The sequence below is a fragment of the Pteropus medius genome, unplaced genomic scaffold, assembly GCF_902729225.1.
Source record: "Pteropus medius unplaced genomic scaffold, Ma_sr-lr_union100, whole genome shotgun sequence".
Classification (NCBI taxonomy): domain Eukaryota; kingdom Metazoa; phylum Chordata; class Mammalia; order Chiroptera; family Pteropodidae; genus Pteropus; species Pteropus medius.
This window is the reverse complement of record NW_024354911.1, coordinates 6,203,009-6,222,117: the sequence shown is the minus strand read 5'-3', so window position 1 is coordinate 6,222,117 and position 19,109 is coordinate 6,203,009. Positions and strand designations below refer to the sequence as shown.

Here is a 19,109-nt window from a genome sequence, read left to right as displayed (position 1 = left end):
TCTTTTTTAAGCAAATGTGTCATACTTTAATTTAAGGAAACACACATAGACAGTAACACTTTCAAATTTTCTCCATTTTCCTTCCTACCCCTATCTGTCTCCTTCTGCACACAACCAGGTTTCAGTTTACAACTGCTGCCAGTCTGTCTCCTAACATGTTAAATGAGAAGAGCCAGAGGCACTGCCAAGACATTAAATAGACTGCATTATGATGAATACTTTTCAACAAATTTTAAATTTAACTCAGTACTCTTAATTTCCAAGTTTAGCACCCTGCCTGATATGACAAGTAAATATTTTATCAGTGGAAAAACATATTATCAGGATTCAGGGATTTTTTAAAAAACTGATTAAATACTAAAAGAGGCAAATGTGTATTAAACAGTGAGACAGACTATAAATAAAATTCCATTTGGGGGCAAAGCAGACAACTTCTCCATATTCTCTACAGTTAACACACTTGTATCAACGTTCTTTACATTATCAAGGACATTAACAAACATCTGCAGGCTCCAGGATGTTTTTTATTTTCTAGTTACCACAACAACATTACAGTAATTTACACTTCCTCCCAAGACAGATTTGGGAAAAGTGTTTTATGTGAATGCAAAACATTCCAACACAAGTGTTTATAGGAAGGAGATAACTGCTATACTATAGATCGTGCTGCCAGTTAAAAATTGTTAGGAACTTCATCAAGAAACCCATTTCCTACTATTTAAATTTAAAATGTTAGGCACATATTCTAATTATAAAATATATAAGGTTAAGCTTTCTAATGGATCCAAGCTTCGCCAGTCATCCAGTATTGCTACATTTCTAGGAGTAGAACTAAGTAATAATTCAAGTGTTAAATTGTGAATGAAATTTGTATTGGAAAGTTAGGACTTCTCATCAGTTTGGATAATGCTTCATTGTTTTATTTTGTTTTGTTGTTAATAAGAGTTGGTTTATTTTGATGATATGTAATGGAAGGAGTATAGATACAGAACCGGAAATGGATTGGTCAATACAACTCTTTATATTTTGACTGGTAAGTGTTCATGGTATACGTAAAATTTTGATCAATTTCTGTAAATCAGATAGATGATATCTTGTTTCTCTAAATTACTCTAATCCCAATGGGTTTCCTTTATCAATAGAAAGATCCTTTTCCTAAACAAATCTTGATTTCTATAATAATAAAATATTCATGTTTAAAAAAGTAATGAAATAAAATAAAATAAAATAAAATATATAAGGTTATACACCATAACGTATTATTTCTGAAACAATTTTTTTCCCCACAAATCACATTAAACATCATAATAGATTCTTGGCTGGACCTAGAGACTCCACCCACTATATTTTATCCTTCTTTAGAGGAAATCTGGGATAGAACTTAGGCTCTGTCCTTTGGTTAACAAAGTAAGCACATTCTTTCTAGAAACAGGACAGCAAAGGCAAAGGAAATAAAAAGAAAAGGGGAAATCTGTAATGAGTATTAAAAGCCATATAAGGAGCTGTCTGTGCTAACTACGGCTCAGGAGACAGGATTTACGTGCTCTCCTACACTGCGGATGTCCTGAGCCTCCCTAGCCTCTGTGACTTAAGCTCCTATTCCTACTCTCACACTTTCCTTTTCAGGTATTTCCCAAGAGCTCTAGGTAAGTCCCCACTTTCACTGTCCCCTGTGTCTGTAAGCTTCTTTCCTTACCTTCACTCAGATTCTTCTCAAATGTCACTTCTTCAGAAGCCTTCTTAAACCTCTGTATCTAAACAGCCCCAGCCTCACTCTTTGTCTTCCTGCCGTTTTACTTTTCTTCAAAATACTTATCAGTATCTGCCAATGTATCACATGTTTACCTGTTTGTTAGCCTTACTGCCTGTCCGATATTTGCTTCAAAATAATGAATTCAATAGCACATTAAAACTATTATACATCATGACCAAGTGGGATTTATTCCTGGAATGCAGGGATGGCTCGACATATAAAAATCGCAATGTAATATACCACATTAATGAATTAGGAACAAAAATCATATGATCCTTTCAATTGATACACAAAAGCATAAGACAAGATTCAACATCTTTCATGATAAAAAACACTCAACAAACTAAAAATAGAAGAAAATCACCTCAACATAATAAAGGCTATATATGAAAAACACACAGCTAAAGTCATATTCAATAGCGAAAGACTCAAAGCTTTTTGTCTAAAAATTATGAACAAGATAAGGATGCCCACTTTAGCCATTTTTATTCAACATACTAAGTCCTAGCCGAGTAGTTAGGCAAGAAAAAGAAATAAAAGGCATCCAAATTGAAAAGGAAATACAATTATCTCTTTGCAGATAACCTGATCTTATATGTAAAAAACCCTAAAAATTCCACAAGAAAAAAAAAAAAGTTAGAACTAATAAATTCAGCAAAGTTGTAGGATATAAAATCAACACACAAAAATTGTTTCTATATGCTAAGAATGAATGATCAAAAACAAAAGAAAGCAATTTCACTTACAGAAGCATCAAAAATAATGCAATAATTAGGTATTAACCTAACCAAGGAGGTGAAAGACTTATACGATGAAAGCTACAAACCACTGCCTAAGGAAATTATAGAAGACACAAATAAAGGGACAGACATCCTGTGTTTACGGAGTGTAGGACTTAATATTGTCAAGATGTCAATACTACCCAAAGAAATCTACAAATTCAACATAATCTCTATCAAAATTCCATTTTCCATTTTTTGCAGAAATAAAAAAAAAATCCATCCTAAAATTCATATTGAATCTCAAGGGAACCCAAATAGCCAAATAATCTCGAAATGGAAAAACAAAGTAGGTGGTCTCACACTTTCTGATTTCAAGATATTACAAAGCCACAGTAATCAAGACACTGTGGTACTGGCATAAAGACAGATACATAGATGAAACAGAATAAAGAGCACAGAGATAAGACAATCAAATGTATGGTCAAATGATCTTTGACAAAAGTGCTAAGACCACTCAACAGAGAAAGGACAGTCTCTTCAACACATGGTGCTAGAGAATCTGGATATACACATGCAGGAGAGTGAAGTTATCTTATACCATATACAAAAATCAATTCAAAATGATTAAAGATCAAATTTAAGACCCAATTATAAAATTATTAAATTGAAATACAGGGAAGAGCTTCATGACATTGGATTTGATGATGATTTCTTAGATATGATACCAAAATCAAAGACGGCAAAAGCATAAATAGACAAATGGTACTACATCAAACTTAAAAATCTCTATACATCAAAGGCTACAATTAAGAGGGTAAAAAGGCAAACTATGGAATGGGAGAAAATATTTGCAAATTATATAACTGATAAAAGGGTAATATGCAGACTATATAAAGAACTCCTATAATTCAGTAACAAAGAAACGAATAACCCAATTTAAAAAAATGGGCAAAGGACTTGAATAGACATTTCTCCAAAGACAACATCCAAATAACAAACAAGCATATAAAAAGATGCTCGACATTATTAATCATTAGAGAAATGCAAATAAAAATCATAATGAGATATCACTTCACACCCATTAGAATGGCTACTATAAAAAAAAAACAGAAAATAATAAGTGTTGGCAAAGATATAGAGAAATCAGAACACTAATGAACTTTTGGTAGGAATGAAAAATGGTGTAACCACTATGGAAAACAGGATGGCAGTTCCTCAAAAATAAAAAATAAAACTACCATATTACCCAGCAATCCATCTTTTGGGTATATATCTGAAAGAACTGAAAGCAGGGTCTCAAAGAGATATTTGCGACCTATGTTTGGAGCAGCATTTTCACAATAACCAAGAAGTGAAAGCAATCCAAATGTCTGTGGGTGGATGAATGGATAAACAAAATATGGTATATAGAAGAAATAGAAGGAATATTATTCAGCCATAAAAAAAGAAAGGAAATTCCATCACATGTTACGATATGGATACATGTTGAGGACATTACACAAAGTGAAGTAAACCAGTCCCAAACAAATATTGCCTGATTCTACTTACAAGAGGTATCTAAAAAAGTCAAATTCATAGAAACAAAAAGTAGAATGGTAGTTACCAGGGGCTGGGAGGAGAGGGAAATGGGAAGTTGTTGTTTAATGCATGTAGCATTTCAGATTTGTAATATGAAAAAATTCTGGTTATCTGTTGCCCATCAATGTGAATATAGTTAACGCTACTGAACTGTACACTTAAAAATGGTTAAGATGGCAAATTGTAGGTATTTTTACCACAATTAAAAATTTTAAAAATAATGAAACAATAGAAATGCAATCTCTCAGAGTATCGACAGCATGCTTATTTTATTAACAATTTTTTTTTAAAACCAATCAAGTGGACGAGGGTATAAATGAAATAAGATTAGCCTTGTGTTAATAACTGTTAAATCTGAGTTACAGGTTCATCAGGGTTCGGTATACTAAACTATTCTCCCATCTTCTGTATATTTCATGCACTTTTGATACATGGTCCAATAAACCAGGTTGATGTATAAAATTTTAAACTACATTTACATGCTTATCACCAAGGCCCTTCACCGACACAATACGACAGGAAACGTAGCACATTCTTTCCACTCAATTCTCTCTGGATTAAAATGAAGCTATTAACATTTCAACATATCTTGGTGAGTCCACAGTCATATACTTACAAGATAAGCTTTGTGATATCAAGTGAAAGCATTTTAGAAGAAGCAGTTAAGTTTTTTAAAGAGCATTAATGTTTACTATATATTATAATAAATACATTTTTATACTCGGGCACTGTACTAGTTTTAAAAAGATATTCAAGCAAACTCAGAATGCAACAAGCCGAAGTACCTCTGGTAAGTCAAAAGACAGCTGTTTCTAGTGAAAAAATGTAACATTCTAACACAAAGCAGTTATTTCACTAGGTAGACTTAACTGGATGATAACTCTGAACTCTAAATCAACATAAAGAAAATCACTTAAAAGTTTTAACAATGACCCTCTCATATTAATATCAATTGCAAATTAATAACTTTTTCAGAAATAAAATTTAAAAATTTTTTTAAAGTAATGCATGTTCAGTATAGAAAAATTGTAATTCAGTTTATACATGAAAATCAAGATGACTTACAATTCCACCATGTAGAAAGGCCCATTATTAAAAATTTTGTATATTAACCTCTAATCTCTTTTCAATTAAAAGGTCTAATCAAGATTTTTTTAACCTAAACGAATCCAACAATTGCTTAATTTATTAAATGTTTGGGATAGAAGATCTCCTGAGAGGAAATTTACAGATGCAAATTAACAAGTAGACTTTAAAAGACATGCAAATCCATATAACATACTTATATTTAAGGGGTAGACTCAAGAGATCACAGCTACAGTGATTTGATGACCAGTTTTATAAGCCCAAAGGCAATTTTTGATACATTATCCAAAAGAGAAATATAAAAGATGATAGCGAATTTTTATAGAAAACTGTTTAAAAGCAAGAAAAGTCATGCTGAACAAAAGTATCTAATTCACACAGATCTTAATAATTTGGGTGTCATGGACCCTTTTAAGAATCTGATGAAAGCAAGAGACACTCTTTTAAAAATTGTATGAGCACAAATTCAGACAAATTTACATTTATATGCAGGGGGTTCACTGATCCCTCTACAAATCCAGAGACCATGAATGAACTTTAATATAAAAGAACCTTAATATAAAGAACATCAACAGAGTTTTGTCTTTTATGTTTACAAAATAAGTACTGAATAACTGCCAGATGATTAGATAATTTATTTGTTCAATAAAAATTTACTTAGCATCTATGTGCTCAAATATGTATGATCATTTGATAAGTGCCATGCCACATGTTGCGTGCTGGATATACCACAGAAAACAAAGCAGATATGAGACCTGACCTCAGGCAGTTCATAGGAATAAAACCCAGTCGCTTTCTTCAACTGATCTCACAATATAAAAAGATAGATATATATATAAACATGCACACAATCATAATACACTATAATAATTATTACATATAAGGTATAAAAGTAGTTCAAAAGAGGGCAAATCAGAAAAGCTTTGTAGAAAAAAATGACCAAAGCCTCTACTAAAAGATGAGTAGAAACTCACCAGGTTTGAAATAGCATCACAAATTAGGAAACTACAAACGCTACTTATAGCTCTTTATGGGTTACAAAGCACTTAATATTTGCGGCATGTCAGTTAAAATCTATACATGAATGACTCACACACATCTGCAACTAAGGCTTCTCTAAGCTCCAGGCCCATGTATTCAATTATTTTCTTGACAATTCTTCTTCAGTGTCTTAAAAGTATCTCCATATCCGAAACTAAAAACATGTTCTTCCTCCTGAAATCGAATCCTATTCCAAGTTTCATTAACACATCAAATGGATACCATGATTCATCTAGTTGTATAAAACAGAAACCTAGAAATCAGTCTTTCCTCGATGAGTTTGGGGATAAGTGAAACCATCACCACTATCAAGGCTCAAAAACACATCAAAGTCTCTTTTTTAATGGAATTTGATGTTCTAATGGGAAAAGACAGGGTAAATAACTAATGAAAAGAAGAAACTATCAGGTGAGAATAGGGAAGGAGATGTGATGGGAATGCTGGAGACAGACTATTAGGTTAGGTAACCCAGAAAGTTCTCAGAAGGTGATATTGGTGATGGAATTTGAATAAAAAGAGCTGGCCTGTGAGAATTTATATTTCAGAGGGAATAACTACTGAAAGGAGCTTGGCATGTTTGAAAAAAGGCAGTATAACTGACAAATGAGGACAAGGGATCACAGAATGAGATAGATGAGGATGCAGGGGAGGGCAGGCACTGAAATGTCATAAATACTTTTCAAAAAGGACTTAAGGGACAAAGGCAACTCTTTTGCATAGGTTCTTTTGGATACTTTAGTGTAAAAAATAATTCATCCTAACGTACTATATTTTCACTTCCAAAAATTTATATTGAACAATAACCAATTGAATCTTAACTTGCCTTAAAATGTTTATAAGATTAATCAATTATCTTAACATTATAGATACCACAACCTCTGTCACCTATCTCATATCTAGAAACCTAAACGAACTTTGCAATACATTTAAAAATCCACCACAAAAAAAGCAGCATCCCCCAAAATAGAATTTCATTATCACATCCTCAGGATAAGGCTCTAAACCTAAGACAAGCTCTACCACACTGAAAACTAGCAAACTGCAGAAAGCAAAACCTATGAAGCATAAACATTCCTTGAAGATTAGGCTACACAATTAAGAACTGTTTAACAATTCACTGGATTGATTATAATTGAAATATTTCCTCCATTCCATTTAGTCCAAAGGTTATTTAGTTCTCTCCTTTATATAATAAAATAAAATAAGAGCTTACATAATAGAAAAAGAAAATAAAATGTTAAAATAAATCAAGAAAATCAAAGTTGTACACCTAGCTTCTTTCTCCCTGACCCCCAACTCTTCCCTTTCTGATTTTTCCTTATCCTTATTTAATTATCTCCGTCTACTTCTCTTACACTCTCAAGCCTTCCACTGTATGATCTGAAAGTATGTAGTTAGGATTCAATGAAACAAATAGAGGAAAGGGAAAATTTTAGCCTATCAATCATCTTCCTGACCGAGACAATAACAGGCTTACTCTTGCTTTATTGCATTTCTCTATATAAAAACGTCAAGGTCAAAAAGATAGTAATGACTATTATTATTATTTAAATAATAAATCTAACATTTTCAGGGCTGAAGGTGGCTATGGAATCTGAAAAAACCTTTAAAGGACTGGAGTCGGAAAGACTCAGAAATAACTATTTTGATAAGACTTCCTAACTACCCAGTTTGATTCTATTCTAGTCTGTTGTATAAATACCAGACTGTCTACTCCTCCCTAGCGCAGGTATTTGTTCCTTTATTAGAACTGTCTAGACTCTCAAAAGAGTCTATTAAAAATATAGACAGGAAATTGTCTCTCCAATTTTAATAAGTGTCATTTTATAATATTACTTATTTTCACCCTTCCTCACTAGAAGAAGCATTGAATTCCAAAGTAAATATATACGTGGATCTTAAACACAATAAATTATAATGTGTATCACAGAAGAAAAGAGCTCTCCGGCTGGATAAGTAAGATTTTTGTTTACTATCCCCTATAAAATGTTAAACAATTGGTTACTTGAGAAAAATAAATATAAACTTGTCCTTAGAAAATTTTATAGAAAAATGTATTCGAATTAGAGTTCTTTAAATGCCTAAATGTCGTGAGTAAAATTTTTAAATATAAAGGTAAAAACGAAGGAGGGTCTATTATGTTTCTCATCCCACCCTACACCCATCAATGAACAAAATACCTCTGCTGAGTTTTAGCAAACATTTAGCAAACCATGTCTGCTATACATATATCTCCAAACAGGACAGATTTAGGAAGGATTCTATGTTCCTGACAAAGCAAAACATATACACTTACAAAAGAGCCTCTGATGGGGTTCGATCACAATGAAAAATAAGAGATATTTTTGTTCCTTTGGCTTTCTATTTTTTCTTGGCTTTGAAAAGGAACATCAGCTAAACAAAAATGTTTGTTAGAACTCAAAAAACTCTTCGAAAATTAAACTAATAACAAACTTTACACTACAAGCCAATATTTTAAAAATCTGAAATGAGAAATAGGTATATAAAAACAGGGTTTTGAGAAAATGTATGTTTTTGTAAACACATCAGAAGTTAATTGCTTTTCTTTTTATTAAATTAATAATAGTTCTACACAAATTTATAACTCTTTCCACAGATATTTTACACAGGATTTTCTTCCAATGGGTCTTAATATATGTCTTCCATTTAAAAATAGATGGCCAAATTAATAATGAGATAGAATTCATACTCTCATATTTATGTCTATAATAAAAAACATAGCAATTTAATTAGGATGCAATTTCAGAATTGAGAAATACTTCTAAGTGCTTTATATAGATAATTGCTAAACTTTAAGAACTCTTCAAGTCATCCTGCTATTTTTACTTTCCAAATGGGACATAAAGAAACTAAGCATTTACCATGGTGGACTGTACAGCCTCCAATAATTCCTTTCACTCCTGTAAGCTCATCCCTTTGCAATGTGACTTTGCCATGCTTCCTATAAAGAGATGGCATTTATTTCCTCATCCCTTAATGTGGCAGAAGTGACCTTATAGGACATATGAAGCTAGGTCTCAAGACCTTACGGCTTCCACTCTTGGGCTGCTGGCAGAGAGTGAACATGCTAGCTTCCTAGAGCATGAAAGATCATAAGAAAGAGCTCAGCCACCCAGTAGTGCCAGCTACCATAAAGTGCCAGATATATCAGTGTGGCCATCTTAAAGGAGCTATTAGATGATGACAGCCACCCAAGTAAACCAAGACAAGACCAGCAGAACAACCAAGCGGCAGAACCCAGCCCAAATTACTGACTCATGGAGTTAGCAGCAAATAAAACAGCTGTTGTTTTAAGCCACTAAATTTAGACCTAGGACTGTCTGAATCCATAGCCTAGACTATCTCCACTACTTAAAGCTGTAATGTACTCTTTGGTTTGGAAACAAATACATTTTGTAGTCTAATTCAATTTCATAGATATTATTCAAGAACAATCAAGTTGAGAAATAGTTAACATTTTTATCCATTATCTTAAAAAATATACCCTTTTACCTCCTTAAAAGAAAATAGACACAAACATCGAAACATGTAATTGTAATAATCTGAAGCTGGTAACATTTCCTAGAAAAAGTACTTTCTCTTCATTCCCAAAGATAGGCAAGTATTCATTTAAAAACTAATAACATTCATATATATTTCATCCACAAAAACTAAACTAACCTTGGGATCTAAATGAAAATCTGAATGGTTGTACAATAAAAACTTAAATTATTAATGTTTATGAATCTAATAAAAAGTGTGGCTTTAAAACAATAAAACATTGTTATTGTAATGTTTAACCAGTATACATTCATATTTGAATGAAAACACTAAACTAGGAGTGAACCATGACAGAGCAAGAACCACAAGCGCCTTTTGTTTTCCTTAAGGGTTGGCAATATTTTTCTATAAAGGACTAGATAGTAAATATTTTAGGATCTGCAGGTCGTGCGATCTCTGTCCTAACTACTCATCTCTGCCACTATGGAATGAAAACAGCCATAAATAATATATAATAAGCATAGCTATGTTCCAACAAATCCTTATTTATAAAAACAGGCAGTGGGCCATAGTTCGCCAACCTTTGTTTTAGGTGCTCCATTATCTTCAGCCAAAACACACCTAGTTTACTAGCTGTGATCAAGCAAATTTGTTTGCTATCTTAATATGAGAGCTATTAGAAAGTACTCTCTGTACTCATATTCTACTATCTGCAAAATAATACTATGTATATGTGATAGTAAATTTTATGTGTCAACTTGACTCAGCTATGGTGCCCAAATGTTTAGTCAAACATGAGTTTAGATGTTGCTATGAAGGTATTTTGTAGATGATTAATATCTAAAAATCAACTGACTTGTAGTAAAGGAGATGACCCTTGATAATGTGAGTAGACTTCATCCAATTATTTGAAGACCTTAGGAGCAAAAACTGAAGATTCCCAGAGAAGAAACGATTCTGCCACATGACAGTAACAATTTGCCTTAACAAATTTCAGATTTCCCAGCCCCCGAAATCACATAAGCCAATTCTTTATATCTCTCTCATTAAGTATGGATATATAGATATATTAATGTCATTTAATGTAATATGCCTTTAAATTTTAAAAAAGATATGCTCTGATTTTTTTTGTGCACATCCAAAACTATGTGAGAAAGTTGTGGTGGTCTGTATTATTACTTGATATTATTCACTCCCCTGCTTCCTTGCAAGATAACTGTGTGTATGTATGTGTGTGTGTATGTGTGTGTGTGTGTATTGTGTGTGTGTGTGTGTGTGTGTATGTGGGTTGTGCCTGCATGTCTCATAGGAAGAAGGATGAACTGTCCCTATAGGTTATGAATTTGGGAGTCACTACCCATGCAGTATGTTTTTGGCCAACAGGTGTGAACGGATGTGATGCACATCACATCTAAGCAAAAACTTGAAACAGCAAACCAAGTTTGGACTGGCCTTCTTGCTTTGTATTTGTCAAGAGGCTCGCATATCTCATATAAAGACTATTTCTTCTGGAGGGGATTCACAGACTGTTTCTACAGATGACTCACAGTCTACAATATAAAGACAGTAGGAAATACAACTTTGTTATTTTGAGAAGCCACTGAAATTCAGAGGTAATTACTACAACAAAGCTAAACACTACAGAAACTGGTACCAGTGGGGTGCTACCTAAACTACAACCACCACCAAAAATGAAAAATTTTTGTGATGTAAGCTTTGGAGCTGTGTGGTAGACAGTGAGGAAACTTATTGGAGATTGGAAAAACGGAAAACCACAAAAATGTAGTCATAAATAAAACTGTTATGTGTAAAAAATTAGATAGCTTGGTGAAAAGACGGGACTTGTGACTGGCGTCTGAAGTGGAAGAAAGGCAGGCAGTCTGTGGGACCGAGCCCCTAACCTGTGGGGTCTGAGCTAACTCTAGGTAGTGTCAGAATTGAGTTAAATTGTAGAACACCAAGTCAGTGCCCACAGAAAACTGGATAATTGCTTAGTATCAGCTTCAAGCTGATCCAGAAGGAAAGGTTTCGGTGATAAGACGCCCAGTAGGAAGAACACAGGAGGGGCCGACACGAGAATGAAACGGCAGGCACCAACTTTACCGCGGAGAGCGCAGTTCTATTGCGAGGAGAGTGGTTCTATTGTGGGGAATGCGCTTCTGCCCTAGGAGACTGCATGGGTTCCACATATATCAGAGTACAATAGTGTCACACGTGATACATAAGCTGAATCATGCTTACATGAGTTAGGCGCAAGCGCTCTACTACATTAATGTAACTTTCTAAATCCGGGGTCCTATTCTTAGCCACAAGCCTGGATCACAGCCAGACCTGGGACCAGCCAGGCCTGGGACCCACACTTGTTATGGAAAAACCCACATATACTTGAAGTACAAAAGTATTCAGTGAGTAGTGAGCAAAGGAAACAAGTGTTTTCCTTTCACCCAGAAAACTCTTTCAGGTGGAACGAAATGACTTGGAGGGGGACTCCCCACAGGAAGAGACTAAGGATGTGGTCTCACAGAAGCCCAATAAGCTCAAGAAAACTGTATAGACGTCTAGAGAAAAGGCACATCTCGAACAACTGAGAATGTAGTAATCAGTATGCGCATAAATCTGACTTACATCAAACAGATAAAAAGACGAAAAACTTCCAAAACCACCCCCAGCCTGAGTTAAGGGTCTGTTATTCTTCCAAATCATCTTTGAGCCACCAGATTTCTATAGATAAGAAGCAGGCTAGGAAAGCAGCTCAACTCTTACCTCATTCTACAGCCAAGAAGGGCATTACCTCCAGTAAGTACTCTGTTCAAATACGGACAAGGATGATATACTAAAGGTAGCACCCCACACAGAGCACAGCCAGCAGCCATGGAAAACAGACTGGGAAGCTACACACAGCTCCCAAAATCAGGGTCTAAGCAAGGAACATCCCCTAGTGTCAAGAAAAGGAACCCTCATTACATTTACCTAGCAGGATTTTTACAATTGCTAGGGATCAGTAGATATTCTTAAAAGGAATATCTACTGTGGATATCCTATCCCTGCTCCATTACTGTATGTTGGAGAGATGGCAGGTAGAAGGTAACTGGTGTGCGGATCAAGAAAATCTATATGCAAAAATGATGCAGAAAATCTAACAAGGTTCTAGGCTTCAAGACTAATGTGATTGAAAGAAATTTTGAGGTAATTTCCTTGAGGAAAGGATAAATACATCTTGTATGCAGAAGGGAAGAAAGTTAATATTTGTGAGAACAGGACAGATTGCAGTAGATTGCTTTATTATTCACTATTTACCACCTCCATCCTTGGAAGAGGCTTACACATCTCTGCCCATTGATTTATAACTTGCCTGTACCTTCAGTGAGAAGAATATTGGTCTCTGTGCCTCACTGACTTTGAGCCTAGCTATGTGACATGATTTGGCAGTCATGAAGCACTCCACACCTGAGCAGAAGCTTTAAGTGGTATCACAAGTTTCAGCCAGCCCTCTGAGTTCTCACTACCATGCAAATGGCAGGTCCAGATAGAGACTGCTCCTTCAGTTTGGGTCTTAAAATGAAAACATGTGGAATAGAGCCATTCTGTACAGGCAGTCCAAAATCTACATGTAATAGGATATTATTATAAGCCACCAAGACCTGTGGGTTATTTGTTTCTGCAGCAAAGTTGATTACTACAGACATCAAATGAAACAAAAGGTAAAAATGGGAGGAATTATGTGATGCATAGCTACTATTTTGGTTGCTGAATATAGTGGGAAATGCCTATGGCTGTAGATGAGTACAGTTAGTGAAGGATCTACGTTTCTACAGTGACTATGGCTAAGGGTAAATACAGATTCCACAGAGGATAAGTCAGGTCAGTTTAGTTGTCGGATGTGATATTCTGGCAAGAATAAAACTAAGGTCCAAACTGGTATTTTAACTTTTATTGTTAATAATAAACACTTCATACAGACTTCACATAATCCTCTACTGTAATAAAAACCAAAGACTTACTATCTTTATTTTCCACATAAAAAGAAACTTAGAAAAGCTCAGTAACTTGCCAACATTAAAGAGCCACCAAGTGACAGAATTAAAATTCAAGATTAATTTTAAACTTTTTTTCTATATCATGTTGTCAAAAAAAAGTACAAATTATTTAGTAATCATTGCATAAAAGCGATAACTTAAATTTTTACCATTTACCAATTCTATGAGATAGATGCAAGAAAAACCTGATTCCATGAACTTAGTTCTACGTCTGGATCCTATTAAATACATTACTCACAAAGAATTTTTTCTTTTAAACTCTAAAATGTTCTTATTAATGTGACAACCAAGAATTGAAAAGAATATAGCTTTTATTTCTAATCAATCAATTTTCTTAAATTTTAACTACAATAAATCAGAATTTTGAAGATTCAGGTAAGCGATAGCTAAATTTACCTTTCAATATGAAAAATATTTCCCAAGCAAATTAATAACACATTAAAATAATGGGTGATACATTTTAAACACTTTGTAAACCATTTAATAGTCCTTATACTGCTCATGTAAACTACAAATAAGTTATTTTTTATTAAATAATACACATTCGTGGTAGAAAAATTAGACAAGACTAATATGTATTTCAAAAATAGGAGAAAAAGAGGAAAATAAAACCTAGAACCACCATTGAGATAAAAATAACTTTATATTGTTATATATCTTTCCAGACTTCTTTACAATACCTACATACACATTTACTTTTAAATCAATATTAGATTATATACACAGTTCATATAAATGATTGTTAATATGATTTCAACAGAATTGCTTATGAATGAATATTCCTAACTTGGAGAATGCCAAAGCTTATTAAAATAATCTTTCTGGCTCCCTCTGCTGGCAACTAAGAGAAGCTTTTTAATTTATTTCCATTTGAAAAATCAAAGTCAGAGAACCACTAATTCGTCATTACTAAAAACATCTTTAAGAACCTGCCCAGGAAGTATACAGAGGACAATTTTTAATGAATTCCTATTAGCCAGCAGTGATTTGGCATTAGAAAAACCTGGAATAAATTCCCAGCTTGATCGTTTATTTGCTACAGTCCTCAGTCAAATTACTTAATCCTTCCAAGCTTTAGTTTTCTTCTCTGTAAATGATGCTAATATCAACTACCTCATTAGTTATAAGAATTAGAATTAATATATTTATACTTTGAGTATACTCCAAAGTATTGGCACAAAGTAAGTACAAAATAAATGGCAGTTAAATATTACTGCTACTACTACTATCACACCACCACTAAGATGGTGAGTTGTGTGGTTAGATAGCATAACTACTAAAGAATTATTATATAGCTATCAAATTCAAATAGATTAACTTTTAAAATATAAATTATTGTACTTGTACTCTTAATAACTCACTATTGCTCTCAAGATCAAAATCCTTAACATGACCTCTAAGATTCTTCACAGTCTGGCCCCTATTGACCTCTGAAGTGTAATCTTGAAGTCAGATATTCTCTCTCCAGCCCTTCAATCTCTCCTCACAGTGAAGTTCTTCAAAAGTACCAAGTTCCCTCACAGGGTAACTGGACACAGCCTTCCTTTCCTGTGTTACTTAACAATAATAGTTCATCTATTTAGATCTCAGCTCAACTTTTCCAGGGAAACTTTCTCTGATTTCACAGACCAAGTCAGACCTTCCCCTGGTATAAGCTCTCCTTCCTTCACACAGCTTATTACATAGAACTGCAGCTTTATCTTTAAATGTGTTAGCATTGTAATACTAACATTTGTCTCCCCAATTTGTCTGTCTACAAATTCCTTGAGAGCAGGCAGGGAGTACTCTATATCCTCACAATCTAGCCACTTGTCGGAGTAGAGTAGGAACTTAAGTATCTGTTGAGTGACTGAACAAACTGAAATTGACAAATACTGAAATTAAAGAATTCTTTTTAAACCTGACTACTTCAGATAAAAGGTGGCTATATAAGTGTAAAATAACATTACAAATATTTTGCTTTGTATTGCTTCTCAGGCTAGTTGGTGTTCATAATGTCTGACAGAAAATCAAACAGAAATATCTTTAACACATACACTCACAGAAAGCATTGTACCCGTCAGAGAGAAGAATCTTTAAGAAAACAGAAACCTAAATATTTGATAGTCCTTTTAACACTCCTGATTTAAATTTTTAAAGTTTTTAATGTGTGTGTAATTTGTTTTAAATATTCAGTTCAACTGAATACCGAAACTTACTATTTTATATTGTAGTACAGAGTTTTACTTTTCAAGGAAGTCAATGGTAAATGAATTAGTAGAGCTAACAATAACCAGCTATAAAGGTATGCTTCATGGTTTCTTTGGAGAAGTACGCATACCTCACTATTTTAATCGAAGGCATACCTACGATTTCCTTAAAGAGTGTGAACTTTTTATAGATTAAATTCATTCTTTACATAGTAAGCATTCCCAAGTATGTAGTAAATTTTGGCTCCAAATAGCTTTTCTTCTTTTCATTTAAACCAGAAAAAAAAGGAGATCTGGGAAGCCCCAACCAAAAAAAGCAACAAGGTTTGCAATACATAGATTCAGATCTCTGATAGGATTTGATAGATTTATCTTTGATAAATTTTTAGCAAATTCTATGACTCCAAAACTGCAACTGTCATTTTTTCCCCACAAGCTGCATTATGATGTATAAAAAAATTAAAAATTAATTTCTCCCTTTGTTATGTTAAAGAAAATTAAGTTTTAAAATATATCTCATATATAATAGAATCAGGCCCTTCAGGGATCATCCAGTCCAGGAATGGTATATCCTCAGCATTATATGTGGCCACTCCCATGGTAAATATGGATAAATCAATCTTAGCACTCTCCTTTTGACCAAGAAAAATGTCCACAGACCGACCTCCTTGTCCCTGAGGATAAGGCAATAGTCAATCCAAGGAAGATCACAGGGAAACCAAGTCATCAAAACACAATGGCTTTAAACATTTGAATCGTATCATTCATTCCCACTGATGCTAGTGGGAATCAAGCAAGCTTCATCAAGCAAGCTTCCGATAAACTTGCTTCCCTATAGAGACTGGACAAAGTATCCAGCCCACTAGTCAGCTATTTAGTTCTCATTATACATGAATAAGATGATATTAAATACCTCAGTGAACTTTCAGTGTAACTCAGCAGCTTCTAATCCAATCAAGATTGAGTTTTATCTTAAACAAGCCTGAGGTGAATTTATCAAGGTGACAAAAGGCCTTCCCCTGGCAACAGAGAATTGGGTCTCCTCTAACAAAACTTTTAATTCTAACTTTTACAAGATATATAATATATGAGCAGCACAGAAGAAACTGTAAAAACTGTGAACAGTATCGATTTTCTCATTAGCTTAGAAGCATGTTCTTTGCTATTCTTTTCATGATACTAAATCTCCCTAAAATTCATGTTTTAAAAGTACATTGTTTCTTCACTAAATGGTTTCTCAAATTTTCTCATTTCACTTAGCTTTAATGTTTACCTGAACTAGAAATACAGTCACAGAAGCTCAATACACTGAAAAGGCATGCAAATATTAATCAAGGTTGTAAGATGATAATTTTAAGAAATAAAATTCAGAAAAATAATGGAAGAAAATATCAGTTAACAGCTATGGAATGTGAGATTAAAAAAAGACTTGAATTCTTTATATTTTCCATGTTTTTCTAAATTTTCTACAACAAATGTTGTTCTGTTCAGACTTCTTTACTTGCAAGAAACAAATACCCATTCAGTTTCCTTCAGAAAAACAGGATTTGTCAAAAAGATATATGAACGGCTACAAGGGAAATCTAACAGGAAACAATGGGGACCACAACTGAATTGAGCCCCACAAAGTCTAGAGATAGAGGGTGGCCCAGGAGTCAATTGTGTTCTAGGAACCTCATGAAGAGAGTATGAGTTGCTTGCCAGTGCTCTGCCAAATACACTGCTCAACTCTAGTCCATGCACATTTTTCCACTCAAAAAATCTGCTGTGAAGAATCTTTCTTCGTTTCCATTTTAAACTCTAAATCTCTTTCATTTTAAGTATAAGGTTGTGCTTGAGGTACAAGAAGGTTAGGAAAACAGGTAGCTTTTGTTCAAGGACTGAATTTTACTTTTTTAGATTATGAACTGAATGCATATGCACGGTTTTAGAAAGATCCAACAGTATAGAGAAGAATATATAAAAAGTCTCCCTCCTCTTCCCTGGCATTATCCTTTACAGAAGAGAACAGTAATCTCAAGAGAAAAATTTACCATAATTTACCATAATTTAAATTAAAATATATACTTAACAAAGCACAATATAAAGTTTCTCCATTTCATTACTAAACAATTGTATAACAGCCAGAAAATGTACATAATTAAAACAAAGAGGTTACTTTAAAATTATTTGATATCATATCACATAGAAATAAGAAGAAGTACTCATTGGTTCGTTCAATTTTAAGTTAATATTTTTCTGAACTTTACTATCCAAAAGGCATATAAAATTAGACTGCAACCTATTTATAAATTGTATGAAATATTCCATCATAGTAGAAATTTTTTAATTCAATTTATATTAGTCAATGGCAAAAAGAACTATTATAGTTTATGTATTTTTTCCTGTTTCTGCATCTTTAAGTATTATAATTGGTCCCCCTGGTTCTACCCTTGTCCTCCTGCTACAGTTTATTCTCCACACAGCAGTCAGAATATTTTTTTAAAAACACAAGTCAGATCATGTCACTCCTTTGCTTAAAACTCTAACTAAAATAGTTAGTGTTTTTGCCATGATAATTAGGAAGCAATCAAACAAACCCAAATTGTGGGATGTTCTGTAAAAAAGCAAAAACAACAAAAAACTGGCCTGCTGAACTCTTTAGAGGAAAAAGCAGGTATGTCCATTTCCTCTAAACCACATTACTATGTCATAATATATCCATTTTCTATTGCTGCAAAACCAAAACACAGTGACTTAAAACAGCTACTGTTTATTATTGCTCATGAGTCTACAGGTCATCTGGGTAGTTCTGCTATGCTGGGCCAGACTGAGTCATCTCAGCTTTAGCCCATGTACGGGTAATGGCCAAGTTGGTTGAGGTCTGGCTAGTCTAGAATGGCTTCTTTCCCATGTCTGGTGATTGGTTAGCTGTCAGTTGGGGCAACAGGGGCAACTGGTAATCAGCAGGCTTGTTCCTAAGACAGAAGAGAAGAATGAAAGATCTTAAAGACCTAGGCTGAACATCATTTCCAATGCATTCTATTGTCCAAAGCAAAGCACAAATACAATCTAGATTCAAGAAGCTGGAAAATGAAGTCACATTGAAAAGACTATGGATACAAGGAAGAGTAAAGAATGGGGCCATTTTTATAATCAATCCACCATATAACATGGCAAAAGCACTATTTTAAAATATTGGTTCTCCTAAGATGAAGGATAA

General features: G+C 33.8%; 1 protein-coding gene across 2 annotated transcripts in view; it reads right to left on the bottom strand.

The window, feature by feature from the left end:
* UACA (uveal autoantigen with coiled-coil domains and ankyrin repeats) overlaps window positions 1-19,109 on the bottom strand; it is a 79,971-nt gene that overhangs the window by 44,184 nt on the left and 16,678 nt on the right. The gene's annotated exons all lie outside the window — the stretch shown is intronic.